At 38.9% G+C, this 17,435-nt stretch overlaps 1 protein-coding gene and 1 pseudogene across 1 annotated transcript in view; one reads left to right on the top strand and one right to left on the bottom strand.

The window, feature by feature from the left end:
* The window catches only part of IL13RA2 (interleukin 13 receptor subunit alpha 2), a 46,793-nt gene extending 35,483 nt beyond the window's left edge, over window positions 1–11,310 (bottom strand). Inside the window, exon 1 of the mRNA XM_044234825.1 lies at window positions 11,241–11,310. The gene's annotated coding sequence lies outside the window, so the exon portion shown is untranslated. The remainder of the gene's footprint in view (window positions 1–11,240) is intronic.
* A 3,020-nt stretch (window positions 11,311–14,330) lies between these two features.
* LOC122897720 lies at window positions 14,331–14,439 on the top strand (annotated as a pseudogene).
* The last annotated feature ends 2,996 nt before the right edge of the window (window positions 14,440–17,435 follow it).

The raw sequence follows: 17,435 nt of genomic DNA, 5'->3' as shown, positions 1-17,435 counted from the left end.
TCCATCAACAATGTACATTGTTCTTCCTGCAAAAGTGCTAGACAAAGCAAATGGCTGATTCCATTATTAGTGATTAGTCACTGCTGGATGAGCAAAGTCAAACACGCCTAGGGGAAAGAACACTACTTGTAATAGAATTACAACTTTAGAACACGGTTTTGTCTTCCTTTACCTTAACATCCATGGGAAAGTTAGAATGACGAATACCTCCTACCCCCTAACTCCACTTCATTCCTTAGAAGTGGGTGGGGTGCTCCTCAGGAGTTCCTAGGCCCATCCCAGTCTATTGATACTTACTACCAAAACACAACAAGATATGTGTAGAAATTAGTTTCCACCATCTATCACCCTGGCTTAAAAATAAATGAGAAAACAGAGGCCAGAGAAATCAAACGATTTTCCCATAATCTCATTTCATTCTAGCTTAGGTCTTTAAGTACTGCCACTCTGTTTATTTTTCTGTTTTGCAAAGACTTGACTATTTTTTCCCAAATTCATCCATCAGATTTGGTCTTGTTTCCCTTCTTTATGTCATCTAGATTGGCTTCCCTACCCCAAAATAAATTTGTTTCTCTGCTTTTGTATCATAGCTTCCTAACAAAATCCCAACCCTAAATGAATTTAACTCTCAAGTCCCCCCTGTGCCTCTCACTGAGCAGGTAAGTGCTGATGGAACAAGTCCCACGCTCGGTTATTCCATGATAAAATCCTAACATTCCATTTTATATAAATCCACCCTACTACTCAAAAACATTATTATATGTTTCTGTTCAACTTCTTTTTTTTAATTAACATATTATGTAGGGGCACCTGGGTGGCTCAGTCCTTAGGTGTCTGGCTTCGGCTCAGGTCATGATCTCAGGGTCCTGATACCAAGCGCTACCTGCATCAGGCTCCCTGCTCAGTGGGGAGTCTGCTTCTCCCTCTCCCTCCTCCCCTGTTTGTGTTTCTTCTCTCACTGTCTCTTTCAAATAAATAAACAAAATCATTATATATATATATACACGTATATATATAATATCATTATAATCAATATATATATATATATATATATATATATATATATATATATATATAGTATTATTTACCCCAGGGGTACAGGTCTGTGAAACATCAGGCTTACATAGCACCCACCATAGCACATATTTTCCCCAATGTCCATAACCCAGCTACCCTATCCGTAACCCCCACCCCCAGCAACCCTCAGTTTGTTTCCTGAGATTAAGAGTCTTTTATGGTTTGTCACCCTCCCAATCCCATCTTGTTCTATTTTTTCCTTCTCTACCCCCCACAACACACCACTTTGGCTCTCAAATTCCTCATATCAAGGAGATCATATGATAATTGTCTTTCTCTGATTGGCTTATTTTGCTCAGCATAATACCCTCTAGTTCCATCCACACTGTTGCAAATAGCAAGGTTTTGTTTCTTTTGATGGCTGCATAGTATTCCATTATATATATATGTACACCACATCTTCTTTATCCATCCATCTTTTGATGGACATCTAGGTTCTGTCCATAGTTTGGCTATTGTGGACATTGCTGCTATAAACATTCGGGTGCATGTGCCCCTTTGGGTCACTACATTTGTATCTTTATGGTAAATACCCAGTAGTGCGATTGCTGGGTCATAGGGTAGCTCTCTCTTTTTTTTTTAAGATTTTATTTATTTATTTGACAGAGATCACAAGTAGGCAGAGACATAGGCGGAAGCAGGCTCCCTGCTGAGCAGAGAGCCCAACATGGGGCTCGATCCCAGGACCCTGAGACCATGACCCGAGCCAAAGGCAGTGACTTAACTCACTGAGTCACCCAGGCATCCCAGAGTAGCTCTATTTTTAATTTTTTAAAGAATCTCCATACTGTTTTCCAGAGTGGCTGTACCAGCTTGCATGTCCACCAACAGTGGAAGAGGGTTCCCCTTTCTCCACATCCTCACCAATATCTGTTGTTTCCTGACTTGTTAATTTTAGACATTTTGACTGATGTGAAAAGCCTTTTTCTAATATCTTCAATCCTTTCCTACCCTCTCTTCTTTAGCACATGACCTTACCTCTTTAAAAACAAAATTAAGTCATCAGATGGAAATTCCTTCAATTTCCTGAATCCATATCTCCCCCACATCCTCCCTTCCTTCCCTCCTACTATAATAAAGGAAGTATATTTTCTACTATTGAAGATAAAACACCTCTTGGGTGTTTTGAATTCCTACCCTGCTCAGATGATCAGAAACCTTCTATTTATTTTTTTCCTTCTCTTTAATATCTTCAACATACATAAGAGATACATATATATATGGATATAGCCAGATACATCCCATTAGCATTCAAATATGCTCATCTCTCCCAAGGCTTAAAAAACATAAACTACCTTGCCCACATATTTGCCTCCAGGTACTGCTCCAGTACTTCTTTATAACCAAGCTTCAAGAAAGAGTTGTCTATATTTACTATATTCTCCACATGCCCCCACTCACTCTTTATCACTTCATTTTCTTCTAGTTTTTTTCCTTCATCCGACAAGTCCATGACTCTCTTAAAACAGGTCTCACCAGAATAACCTTAACCTTGACCAGAATAACCAATGACCTTCATATTGATGAATTAATATTTTTCATTCCAATCTTGTTTCTCTCTTAGCAACATTCACCTGTTTACCACCAACCTTAAAACACTATTCCTTTGGCTTTTCTGACAACAGCTTTCCAGCTTTCCTTCTATCTCTCTGGCTATTCATTTTACTTCATTTTTAGGCTTATCCCTTATACATCAGAGTTCTTTGGTCCTCATTTCTTCTGACCCTATGTTCTCCCTAGATAATTTTATCTGTTCCTACACCTTCCATTACCATCACTATGACAATGACTTTCAAACGTATATCTCTCATCCAAACTAGTGCTCTAAGCCCCAGACTTATATATCTAATTGTTTTCTTAAGATCTTCACTTGGAAGTCTCAAACACACCTCAAATGCAAAATGCCAAAAACCAAAATCATGATCTTCCATCTGAAAATGGGTCTTCTTGCCAGAGATGTAGTTTCAAGGTATAGTAGTTCCATCTTACTAGTTATCAGTGGTGTCCATTCCACAGTACAAGCCAGAAGCCGGGCACCCTAGACACCTGACATTACATCTCCCATGTCCAATCCATAATCAAATTCATTTCAGTTTTCAAATATCCCTTGAAACTACTTATATCCATCTATACCCCTCCAATACTAGTCCAGATCAAATCACCATCATAATTTGCCTGGACTTAAAATAATAGTTTCTTTAAAAAAAAAAAAAAATCTGGGGGCAACTGGGTGGCTCAGGCTAAAAGAGTTTGCTTTAAGCTCAGGTCATGATCCCAGGGTCCTGGGATTGGGCCCCACACTAGGCTCCCTGCTCAGTGGGAAGAGGCCTGCTTCTCCCTCTCCTACTCCTCCTGCTTGTGTTCCTTCTCTCGCTGTGTCTCTCTCTGTCATATAAATAAATAAAATCTTAAAAAAAAAAATCTGTATTCAATTTTTAATCATCACCAATGGGCACTAGCAATCATTTTTTTAAAAGTAATGTCTACACCTAATACGGGTCTTGAACTCATGACCCCAAGATCAAGAGTCACATGCTCTTCCGGCCAGCGGCCCCTATAATAGCTTCTTAATACATTTCCTTGAATTTACTCTGGTCCCTGTAATTTCTACTGTCTTCTGTTCTCCAAGAGCAAATCTGATTATACAACTGCCCTGTTAAAAATTCTCCATGGCTTCCTCTTTATCTTGGGACACATGATTTTCAAGGTCCTAAACATTGTGGCATCTGACTAATTCTACAGACATTTCTTATACACTCTCCTATTTTGTGCTCTGCACTCCCATCACAGAGCTTGTGCACATGTTACTCCATCTGACTGAAAAAATCATCTCGTATGGTTAATCATAAGGCCCATGAGAGTAAGAACTGCTTCTGCTTTTACATCACCATAATGCCTATTACCTAGTAGGCAGTAAGTTTTTGGTTAATAAATGAATGCACTGATATGGTTTTAAGGCTTTAAATTAGTTATCTCCAAAGGTTCTCTTATTTTGGAAAGCTGACAGACTCCTGATCCAAAATAAATTTACCAGAGCTCTGTTATGGTACCTTGATACTTCTACAACATGAGTCACCAAAGGATTCTTCTCAATAATATTTTTGAGCTATGCAAATAACAAACCAGTACTTGTCGAAGAACAGCATGTATATCTTCCCTAGAACAAGTATATCTTCCCTAGAACAGTGATAAATTCCACTTATGCAGATGACCTTAAAATATCCAGATAATCCTTCCATACGTGATTTCAAAACTGATAGACAATGTAACAGTTTTGAAATAGTTTTTTTCTGTTTCAAAGAACATGAATACACATGGGAACTATGAATACTCAAAATATTAATGGAACTTATCATCACTTTCCTTTCCTCTATTTCCAGTACCAAACAGTAGTATGACTTCTCAAGCAGTGCCCTAAAATAGAAACATAGGAGTCATCCTAGATTCCTTTTTCTCATTTATATTCAATCGCCATTTCATACACACACATACGCACAATATAAAGATTCCATTCTCTAAGTACCTTAGAGACCTCTAAAGACCTTAGAGGTCCATCCATAATCACTTCATCTTCACTGACACGACCCTAATCTTAGCCCTTAACATCTCTTGACTGATCAATTGCAATAACCTTCTGATGCATTTCCGTCTTCTAACAGGACAGATTCATGTCATTTTCCATGCTGTAGTCAGTGTGACCTTTTCAAAACACAAATATGTCCATTCAAACTCCTTCACTAACTTCACATTGTCCTACAGAATAATTTATAATAATAGCTCATAATTCAATTGTGCTCATATTGTGCCAGCACTTCTGAAAATGTTTCCCTATATTAATTCACTTAATCCTCATCACAGCGTTATGAGACAGGTACTGATGCCATCACCTTTTACCAATAAGGAAACTGAGGCACAGAAACACTAAAAGATTATTGCAGGGTCTCATAGCTGGTAAGAGATGGGGCCAGATTCAGAGCCAGGCAAGTGTCATTCCCAAATTGGTGCCCTAACCTCTATGCTGTATTGCCTCTCATAAAATGAAGAATAAACTCTTTAGCATGGCAGTCAATACTTTTCATTACCTGGACCTTACCAGCAATTTCAGTCTCATTTCCTACATGTAGATCTTTAAAAGAAGGGTCTTATTTTATTTCTAAACTTTTGTCTATACATGTCTCCCGAGACGAATTTTGTTTTATCTAGCCTAGTCATGGATTACTCCTAGTCACTGAGATTTAGCTCAGGTAGCAACACTTCCCTCTCTATGCTTTCTGAGTACACCTTCTCCCAGACTAAACTGTGAATTATGTCTGTATTGAAATATTAGGAAACGAAATTCCACAACACTTTAAAAGGCACTTGCAATTTAACGAAGAGACGAGACTCATAAACAGACAAGTATACGGCAACATATTTTGAGATAATTATTTGTATTTTACTCAAAGCTTTTGTTCTTCTCCCTCTCTTTTTAAGAAGATAACCAGTCTTTTTTTTATTTTCCTTACCTCACCCAAGGGGTTTCCTCCTCCCCTGTTGCCAAGACTAAAAGAAGAAGTTGTGCACACAGACTTACCCTCCTAGCTTTTGTATTGCCAAAAATCAAGCTCATAGGAGAGATTATGCTTAGGAGTGCCGATGCAAGTCTTAAGAAGACAAATGAAATTCCTTTTAGGGTACTCAGGAGGGAAAGGAACAAATACTTTTTCTTTTTAAAGACTTTATTTATTTATTTGACAGAGAGCATGAGAGCACAAGCAGGGAGAACAGTAGGCAAGGCAGGCTCCCTGCTGAGGGAGCCTGATGTGGGGCTTGGTCCAGGACCCTGGGATCATAACCTGAGCCAAAGGCAGAAGCTGAGACACCCAGGCACCCCAGAAAGAACAAATACTTTAGAAAAAAAGAAGTCAAGGGTCTGGCAGAGAGAACAGCTCAGTGTTCAATGGTAGCAGCCTATAAAGGGGCAAACCTGAAAGGAACATCCTTGGTTGAGACAAAATAGTATCTCAGAGACTGTATCAGAGAATTGACAGAAAAGTCAAGATCAGTGACCAAAAGGGCCTCTGTAGTATTTTGGTGTTGCCTAAGGCCTCAGAATATTTGCATAACATGGTAGGAGGATCAAGTATTAACTGAAATTGCATATCTTACGTTCTTGGCAGAACAATGAATACAGGGTAGCTTAAAGAACATATTAAAATGTGAAATTTCTTGGATACCAAAGTTGCAGACTAACTTTATACTACCTTCAGTTATAATAAGGTGTGGTAAATTCTAAGACAGAGACAAGCACTTAGAAGCACAGAGGACAGGTACCTAAACTGGTCTAGGGAGATGAAAATGGTCAAGTAAGAATCCTCAGAGAAGTAGTACCTAAACTCATATATGTGGAGTACGTTTTTGCAGGGGTAGGGAATATGAGGGAAGGATTCCTCCTCAATGGAAACTGATTATGCAAAAGCAGAGAAGTGAGAAAGCTTAATGAATTCAAAGATCTACAAGTGGTTTGATTTGGTTACAGTGTAAGATGTACTTAGGCATGCTTTCTGAGCCATGTTAAAAGACTCTGACATAGTACTGATGGTAATAACTGGTATTGACAGGAAACAGTACTGAGGAAAACTACTGAAGTAGAAGATTTCAAGGAAAAGCTATTAAAACCTCAGATGCCAACAGGGATGGCAAGTAAGGATGGAAAGTAAGACAAAACTGCAATGGTTCTGTTGTACTTGGAAATAAGTAAGGAATGCCTGGGTAGCTGAATGGGTTAAGCATCTGCCTTTGTCTTAGGTCATGATCCCAAGGGTCTCGTGGTCTTGATCCCTACTCAGCAGGGAGTCTGCTTCTCCCACTCCCTCTCCCTCCTCCCTGCTCATGCTCTGTTGCTTCTCTCTTTCAAATGAATAAAATCTTTTAGAAAAAAAAATAAAAAGGAAATAAGTAGTGACTTTGATAAAGGTAGTTACATGTATAGACCACTTTTTATTGAAGTTTAGTTGTATAGACTAAACTGGTCTTGGTTGTACAGAGAAAGCTTAAGAAAAGGTATCTTGGGGTGCCTGGGTGGCTCAGTCATTGGACCTTTCGCTCAGGTCATGATCCCAGTGTTCCTGGGATTGAGCCCCACAGCAGGCTCCCTGCTCAGTGGAAGGCCTGCTTCTCCCTCTCCCACTCCCCCTGCTTGTGTTCCCTTCTTTCGCTGTCTCTCTCTTTCTCTGTCAAATAAATAAATAAAATCTTAAAAAAAGAAAGAAAGAAAGAAAGAAAAGGTATCTTGGGGTGCCTGGGTGGCTCAGTCGTTAAGCGTCTGCCTTCGGCTCAGGTCACAATCCCAGGCTCCTGGGACAGAGCCCTGCATAGGGCTCTCTGCTTAGCAGGAAACCTGTTTCTCCCTCTCCTATGCCCCCTTCTTGTGTTTCCTCTCTCTCTCCAATAAATAAAAATCTTAAAAAAAAAAAAAAAGTATCTTTTTTTTTTCTTTGCTGAGAAAGAGGAAGAGAGTAAAAGAAGAGAAAGAGAATAATTACGGAAAGAAATCCCTGAAAAAGCAAGAGGCCAGCATGTAATCTAAAACAAAAGTGGAAAAATTGAATTTGGACTGACAGAGGGCTCTGAGACAAGACAAAAGCATGGATGAAGACGAAAATGGATGTGTTTATAAAAGACAGTGAGGTTGGTGGATAAGAGGTTCAGGCACATCTGATGGCATTTATTTTCTGTGTGAAATAGGAGAAAAGCTTACCTCCTGAGAATAAATATGTAGTAGCTGAGTAGAATGCTCAAAAGCAGAAGAGAAAGTTTGCAATAGCCACCAAGGAGGATGTAAAAGAACTTAGGAGAATCCAGAAGACTCTGAGTAAAGACCTGTAGAAGGATAACCTGGCTAATACCTGTTCACTCTTCAGATTTCAGCTCAGATGTCACTTGCTGAGAGAAGTTGAAATGAGTCCCCTGTTGAGGCCCCTGTTGAAGTTGAAATGAGGCCCCCCTGCTTTATGAGCACTATGTTTCCTTTAAAGACTTGTAATGGTTTTAATCTTATACTAATTTGTGGGATTATCAGATTAACTTCTACTCCATTAGACTATAAACTCAGTGAGGCCAGGGATCATATTCATTTTGCTCACCACTATATGTATTTTGCTCAAAATGTAACCCTTAGATTCCAATCCATAAAATGTGAAGAATATTAATACTGTTCTGCATGACCAGAATATGGATATAGTTAGGTTAGCAAGAAGCTAGAATTTAAGATATAAGGAAGCAAGAACTTCAAATGGTTTATGTTGTACCCTCAGTGCCTAGCACAGTGCAAGACACATAGTAGATACTCAATACTTACCTGAATAAATGAAACAAATATGGCAGAACACCAAGTCTCCTGAATTCCATTCCAGTGCTCTTCACACTCTGTCACAGCAACCCATACCAGATGTTCAACATATTGATTACTATAATAAGGACCTATGCATATGCATTATTATCTCTGTTTTTTTTTAAAGATGTATTTATTTATGTTAGAGAGAGAGAGAGAACGTAGGTAGGGTTGGTGGAGCAGAGGGAGAGGGAGAGAGAGTCCATGGAGCCTAACACGGGGCTCAATCTCACAACCTATGAGATCACAACCTGAGGTGCAACTAAGAGCTGGATGCTTAACTAACTGCACAGGAACTCCTATCTCTGTTTTACTCAAGAAGAAAATGAGAGCTCTGAAAGATGCAGCATCATATGCAAGTTAAACAGCTAGGATGTGGTGGAATCAGAATTCAATTGCCAGGTTCTCTGGCTCCAAAATATGAGTTATTTCTTCTATTCCATGCTCCCTGTTAAGGTATTATGTGATAAAAGACTTAATCTATGAACCTTCCTAGGGATATGTGCATTCAAAAGTCCCCCCCAATATCCCCGCTGGCAAAGAGAAACAGAACAAACAAAACACTTCCATATCCAAAGTAGTGACTTCCATGGTAAAATATTAGGCAAAGGGACTGAGACAGGTCAATTGGTCTGAGACAGTTCAATGAAGAGAACATCTGTGGGCAGGCACCTGTCAGCCATCTCCTAAATCATCCCAGGTAGGCACCTGTAGTGTGATTGGTCATACTCTATGATCCTGGACATTATCCATCTACCCAGCATAAGTCTTGATTATACAGCAAGAATGAAAGAAATAAATTCCAAACAGCCTATCCTCTCAGCTTTGCTTCAGTGTGACCCTAGACTAGAAGCAGCATGGAATGATGGAAACAGCATGGCTGTTGCAGCCACAGAGATCTGGGCAAGACACTTCAGCTCTCTATGCCTCAATTTTCTTATCTATAAAATGAAGGCAACAATATTTGTCATCATAGGGTTTAGGAAGTGATTAAATGAGATAGTGCATGTAAATGCCTGCAACATAGTGGGCATTACTCAATTGTTATTACTTGCCTTCCACTTCTTCCACATGCAACAGTCACTCCCCGTTAATTCCTCAAAGACACCCAGAAAAATACATCAAAACGAATAAGCAACTCTCTCCACCCCCACTCCTTTTGTTTAATCCTACCACTTAAATAATAGTTTTTAACAGTTCTTTAAAAAAAAAAAATTATTTATTTATTTGAGAGACAGAGAGTATGTGAGTGGGAGGAAGGGCAGAGGAAGAGGGAGAGAGAGAAGATAAGCAGACTCCCTGCTGAGCGCAGACACCTGTGCAGGGCTTGCAGGACCCAAGATCATGACCTGAGCTAAAATCAAGAGCTGGCCACTTAACAGACTGAGCCACTCAGGTGCCCCTGTTTTTAACATTTCTATTGCCTTTCACAACATGAGTCCTCATCAGGACGTTTGGCTCATTTTACAATTAAAGAAACTAACATGTACAGATAAAGAAACTAAGATGAAGACCACTTAGTCCTTACTTTATTATTCTCTGCTCAAAATAATAATAATAGGAGGTGCCTGGGTGGCTCAGTCGTTAAGCACCTGCCTTCCACTCAGGTCATAATCCCAGGGTCCTGGGATTGAGCCCCACATGGGGATCCCTGCTCAGCGGGAGCCTGCTTCTCTCTCTTCCACTCCCCCCTGCTTCTGTTCCCTCTCTCACTGTTTCTGTCAAATAAATAAATAAAATCTTTAAAAAAATAATAATTTTATGCAATTTTACTTAAGTCTTAATCTCTCTAAAACATTTCATACTTTAATAAAATTTGTATCAAAAAACAGCTACTAAGGGTGCCTGGGTGGCTCAGTGGGTTAAAGCCTCTGCCTTCAGCTCAGGTCATGATCCCAGGGTCCTGGGATTGAGCCCCGCATCGGGCTCTCTGCTCTGTGGGGAGCCTGCTCCTCCTCTCTCTGCCTGCCTCTCTGCCTACTTGTGATCTGTCTGTCAAATAAATAAAATCTTAGGAAAAAAAAAAGCTGCTAAATCCCCTGTATTCATGTCATGGTTTCAGATACTCTCTTACATGTTAAACAAAGAAAATGAATCTGGAAATATCCAAAGTGAGTACAATGTATAAAAGTGATGGTCAGATTTAAGTGTTAACTATGTATTTTTTTCAGAAGAAAACAAGCATCAAATGTATGTTAGTTCATTTCAGAACAAAAACAGTGAAAATTGGAATTTTTATTTTAATAACTCTACTATATATGTGTTTAACCATACTACACAAATAAATGAAATCATCACATACAGAAGATACGCAAGTTTCATAAATAAAATCAAACATCATATAAAATATATTGTCATTGATTTTAGAGGAGCTGTATGGTTATTTCTGAGCAAAATAGAGAAAAGTTGTAGCAAAGTAGAGAATTCTCATTTATAGGGGGAAAAAATCACATAGAAAATAATTTCAGAAAACTTAATTCTAAAATGCAATTATCCTTACCATTTCCAAAGGACCAGTTTTGCTTATAAGAGGTATGATTTTTTATAGGAAATAAAGGTCAATAAAAGAACAACTAGAAATTAAGCAATAGTGTTATTCATATTGATTATCCAGCACCTATTAATTAGCTAAATGCAAAAAAGCAGTATTTCCTCAAATGAATATATATCATTTCAAATGATTTTTGCTATAAAAAGATTTGAGCCCATTTTTTATTAAATTTTTTAAAATTATTTCTAAGTTACCTTTCATCCCCATTCTCCCTCTCAGAAACTTCAGTTTCAGACTTACTGTGAGTGAATAATGTGTCCAGTTATACTCAAATTCTTCTGAAATACCACTGAAATCTGTCTCAATGAACAGCTTCTTAGCTTAATGGATTTTAAATGACCTAAGAAATGAAGACTTTATGTAGGAGGAGCTCTGGTTTATCCACTGAATGTACTGTCATGAGAAAATTTGCATTCAAAGCAGGTCAGCATTCAAGGTTACATTTGTCAAAAGTTTCAGAGGAAATCACGAAGTTCATCTGATTTTCTTTCCCCTTTAATTAGTTCCTGATACGGCATTTCAGTATGCCAATGTTATTTTACTACGTGACTCACCACATTGGGAATTAAAAGATAATCCAAAGGTAAGTATGTGATTGCCAGGTCTATGCTGTTTCCTCAGAGTGCACAATCCAAAGTACTTCACTGTTTTGAGTTTCAAATACCTTAAGTATGAAAAAGAGTCATAAATGGACAAGGAATCTGGAACCTAGGTTCTACTCTAGGGTGTCCCTCCCACAATCAGCTAGGTATAGGTGACCTTGGACAATTTCCTTAAATTCTTTAGGACTCAGTTTCAAAAAAATAAAATATTAAAGGAACCTCAGAAACCATCCAGTTTAAACTTCAATTCCAAGTAAAGATTGCCTCTGCATTTCACCAAAAAGGTGGTCAGTTTCCCATATGTAAAATTAGCAGTTGGAACTAAATGATGTCCTAAGTTTCTGATTTCTAAAATCTTTGGTGCTGTAATTAAAATTCATTGTCATGTATATGTTTTTTTCCTCCACTGAAAGTTTGTCAAATATATCTTCATATAACCAAACAAGATTTTATTTTAGCCCAGGTAAAAGTAAATAAAGAAACTTAGATTGTCACCAAATTGCCCCTCAACCTTTAAGTCTCCAAAGTAATTGCCATGTCCGGGAACCATGCAAAGCCATAAGAAGATGGAAACTTTGGATGCTTTTCTAAAGTATGTCAGGTACTTATTCCAAAATACAAGTAAATTGAGATTGAATCCAATCCATATAATATCACCTAATTTCCACTGGTTAAAAAGTGCCTTCCTTGGTTCAGAACACAGGTTCACACTTGATAAATTCTCTCATATACCAAAGATACATTTTACAATAAATATGTGAACAAATAAAAGGTAAGGAATCTGAATGAAGAGAAGACCGTGGGTAGAGCCTTCTCTCTATCACTAACTTTCTCTTTTACTCTAAGATTTTTTTTTTCTTTTTTATTCACTGCATAGTTGATGCTTCACCCTAAATTGAAACTGGGAGGTGGGAAGACATTGAGCATTGTTTAGGGAATTCGGTATGTGTTTTACAGATGTCAGCTAGTTTGTCTATTTCACAATCATTTTTTCAAAAATCATTTATCTGACGTACATGAGGAATATCACAATCAGAATTTGCCACCTGGGTGGCTCAGTGGGTTAAGCCTCTGCCTTCGGCTCAAGTCATGATCTCTGAGTCCTGGGGTCGAGCCCCGCATCAGGCTCTCTGTTCAGCAGGGAGCCTGCTTCCCCCTCTCTACCTGCCTCTCTGCTCACCTGTGATCTCTCTCTCTGTGTCAAATAAATAAATAAAATCTTAAAAAAAAAATTGCTGACATGATGGTAAGAAAAAGACCAAGATTCAAAATCTTCTTTCCTTTTCCTGTGATTGCAACTTCAATTAACTGTTTATTTATATTCTTCCATTAAAAAAACTCTCCATGAAGTTTTCTTCAAGCTTCCTGTTTTCCCCAAATCTCCTGACCCTTGCAAACATTTCATTACACTATACTTTATAGTTTTAATGGAAAGGTACAATTCAATGCAAGTATAATCATATCTTGGAATGATACAGTGCATTTATTCATGCTAGCTTATTCATAAGCTAAATATAGGTAATAAAATACAGTTGGGAAAATTTTTTAAAAATAAAATAAAATACAGTTGAAAGCAATAATGTACCATGCCTCAGATGCTAAATTTCATTAAATATGAACTTCTATCTTGATTTTATAGCATAATCATGAAAACATAGGCAAATCTTTGTTTCATGGTGTGAAGAGAAAGAAATTAAAAAGACAATCCAAGGCACCTGGGTGGCTCAGTCGTTTAGGCATCTGACTCTTGGTGTCAGCTCAGGTCATAATTTCAGGGTCATGAGATTGAGCTCTGTGTCAAGCTCTGTGCTCAGTGAGTAATCTACTTGTCCCTCTCCCTCACCCTCTGCCCCTACCTCTCTTTGCCATAATTTCTCTCCCTCTTTCTCTCTCTCTCTCTCTCAAATAAATAATCTTTAAAAAAAAAAAAGAACTTATTTTAATATACTACAAGTCCTATTTGATGGCTTTCTACTGATATCAATAGAAGTTGCCAATGATAATTGGGTGCTTGTACCTTAGCATTCATTACTCTGCCCCAGATACATGACATGTTGCAACTCCTAATAAAGAGAATTTGGAAGTAAACCTGATTGGTGCAGAGAAAGGAGGCTAGATAAGACTAATTGGAACAGTCCCTCCCTAGCTGGAAGTTAGTCCAAAATCAAGAGACTATAAACCAACATTTGATGCAGGGCAGGGTCAGTGTCACCCAGAAGGGATGAAATGAAGAGGTACATCAAAGCCTCGTGGTGGGGAAGTTCTTCAAGATAGTGGGGATCAAGTCACATTTCTGGGAGAATTGAGCAAGATAATACAAGAAATTCTGCAAGCAATCAACATTCAGTTCTGGAAGGGGGCCAGCAGAAACTAGGCAAGAAGATTTAGGCCTGGGCCCTCCTTTCATCAGAGACACACAGAACTGAGCTTTCATAAGGAAGCCAAAGTCCAATTAAACACCCAACAGCAGATGGTGGGGTAAGAAACAAAGTCTAAAGCCTGATGCTTACATAGTTTCCCAGAGGCCCAAATCAATTCTAGAAGGAAAACACACACTAGTCTACTTCCAGACTTCTACCTGGTAAAAGAGAATGGCTCTCACTGGGCCAGAGCTGTGCAAGAACTGAGACTTCCTAGCCTGACACCATGAAGTGAAACTAGGACAGACGAAGGGCACCCAAGTACTATCTCTGGGGGCCTTTCCAGCAGGAACATAGTACTTCATTTTATCGCTTCTCGGCCTTTTGGCTAAGATCAAGTGTAGTACTTCATTTTATCCACTATCCCCCTGGGATAGCTAAGTAGATACTAGGTAGTTTTACAAATGGATATCACTCAAGTTTCAATAGGTTGTTACTTTCCAGAAGTCAAAAATTCAAGAGTAATTCAATAAAATCTAGGTGGGCCTGACACCTACCCCAGTGCTTTCCCTGCAGTCACACTATTGCTAGAATTCTCTCTGATAACTCAGTTGCTGAACTCGTTGACTAGCAAGGATCTTGATATCTCTTTTGCTGTGTAAAGCTGTAGAACTCCTATTCTGTAGACCATCAAAACAGGAAATGGGTATTCCTGAACTGCTGCTCAAATGAAGTAATCAGCAAAGTCAGTATTTAGTGCCCCAAAGTGTTATTTCCTTTGTAAGTTTAAAAGACACTAAATAAGCAAGAACAAAACAAAACAAAATATTAAAAAAATAAAATAATAACCACTGACTCTTTAGTTTATGTGTACACACACACACACACACACACACACACACACACCCCTCTTAACAAAATTCCTGGATTTGAGAACAGTTTTTAAACATTCAGGCAAATGTCAAACTTATAATGTCCAGAGAGCTTTTCTTTTCACATGACACCCCTGGAAAACTGACCTGAAGATTACTTGGTAGGCTTGGCATATTGCACAGAAAAGCAGTGTCTTACAAAGAACAAACCCTGTGAGACAAAAGGCATCTAGACAGCCTACTTTCCCTGAATTCCAGTCTTTTTATTCTGAAACCAACTAATTTATGAGTCTTGAATTCCCCTCCAGACTACCATAGATTCAACAGCAGAATACCAGAGCTGAGATTCTCAGGAAACCAACAAGAGCTGAAAAATACAAATAGCAACAGTATGATCCAGTCCCCAGATTGACACCAAACAGGCTTAAACACAGACCCACAGACCACAGGGGTCAGCAGTGGCAGACTCTGCTTTCTATTCACTCACATTCATTCAACCATTTACAGAGCAGCAATGTGTGAAGCACTGTGCTAGATGCTGGGGATTCAAAGACTACCTCATATAGGTCAATTCTAGTTAGAGCTATGGAAGCTAGAAGCTACTGAATAATTATAGTACAGTGCGATAAGAACAGCATACTCTGACACAATCTACAGAATCTTTGTCAGCTAAGGAGCTCAGAGAAGAGAACAACTCATTCGATCTGCTTTGTGATGAGAAGGATATCTTCAGGCAGAAATGGTTTTGGGGGTCACTCTTGCTCCTGCTGTCAAATTGTGGTATAGTAAAAAAATGTATTTGGTCTTTGTCTCCAGTTTCTGGCACAGAGCTCCTAAAACCCTTAGAAATTCCTGAGTGACAGAAGTGTCTTTTGTTATTCATAATGAGTCCCTTTCAACCATACCTGAGCTTATGCTGAGATGACTATTGGTGAGCTCCTAGATAGCTTCAGGATGGGGGTCAGTTGCCAGAGGAAGCCACCATGTGATTAGAGGGTAAGAACTATCAGCCTCGCCCCCAACAGCCCACACCACCGACCTCCTGGGAGGGGAGAGGAACTGGAAGTTGATTTCAATCACCAGTGGTAAATGATTTAATCAGCTGGAATGGACCTAAGGTAGACAAGTGCTATCCCTGACCTCTCTAGCAGGAACATAGGTATTAGTTTATTTTATCCATTTATCTCCCTGAGATAGCTAAGTAGATACTATTTCAGTTTTACAAATGGATATCATTCAAAATCCAATAGGTTAAGTCACTTTCCAGAAGTCAAAAACTCAAGAGAGGGTGCCTGGGTGGCTCAGGTCATGATGAGATTAAGTCCCTCATCAGGCTCCCTGCTCAGTGGGGAGCCTGCTTCCTTCTCTCCGTCTGCTGCTTCCCCTGCTTGTACTCTTTTGCCCTCTCTCCCAAATAAATAAATAAAATCTTTAAAAGATTCAAGAGAAATAAAATCTAGGTGGACCTGACATCCAGGTCCATGCCTTAGTAATGAAACATCCATAAAAATGCCTAAACAGCCATGTTCACGGAGCTTTCGCATTGGCGAACACATGGAGGTACTAGGAAGGTGACATGCCTGGAAAGAAAATGGAAGCTTCTCAAGATTCATTACCCCTACACACACACACACACACACACACACACACACACGCCCCTTGCCCTAAGCATCTTTTCCATTTGGAGTTGTATCCTTTATAATAAACATGTAAGAGTAAGTAAAGTATGTTCCTGAGTTGTTCTAGTGAGTTATCAAATCTGAGAAGGGTCATGAGAACTTCTGAATTTATTACTGTTAGTCAGAAGTACCATGACTTTCAGTTGGCATCTGAAGCGTGGATAGTCTTTGTGGGACTGGGCCCTTATCCTGTGGGGGTATTTGTTAATTACATGTATAATGTACTATATAGCATGTGTAATATAACTACATGTATAATGTCGAAATTGAACTGAATGATAGGATACCCAGTTGGGGTCAGAGAATCTGAGCCTGGATAATTGCTTGATGCCAGAAAACATCCTTGACAAGTCAACCTTCTTTATAATTGTTTCTTTATGCATCAAATAGCCACCTATTTGGAAAGGCCTAGGATTTTCAGGAAGCTTATCAAGATAAATTTGTCTGATACACTGTGGTAAAGACTGCTAATTTTTTCTCAGTATCCATTCTCCCCTTCTTTCTTTTGGTAACTGAAACTCATGAACTTTAGCTGGGTACACAGCCACCCAATCAAAGACTGTATTTTCCAGACTGCTTTGCAGTTTGATATGAAGATATGACAGAAATTTAGAGGATGATATGCAAACACAGCGATATGTGCAACCTTTGGATCATGTTTTGACAAGAAAATCTCTTGTCCTCTTCCTTCTCTCCCATCACTCAACCAGTAGGCTATTCCACAGACATGACAGTAAGGACCATATCTGACCACAAAGTCAACGCACTAGGAAATGGCAAAGCAACAGGGTAGAAGGATTCTGGGCCACGGATGGCCTGCTGCAGTGCTGCCTGCTCACCTTTGGTCTGTTACTTGAGCCATAATATTCCGAAGTGTCTTGATTATGGCAACTTACCTTGTACCCTAAATAATATAGAAATA

The sequence above is a fragment of the Neovison vison genome, chromosome X, assembly GCF_020171115.1.
Source record: "Neovison vison isolate M4711 chromosome X, ASM_NN_V1, whole genome shotgun sequence".
Taxonomy (NCBI): Eukaryota; Metazoa; Chordata; class Mammalia; order Carnivora; family Mustelidae; genus Neogale; species Neogale vison.
This window is presented reverse-complemented; position numbering and strand designations above follow the sequence as displayed.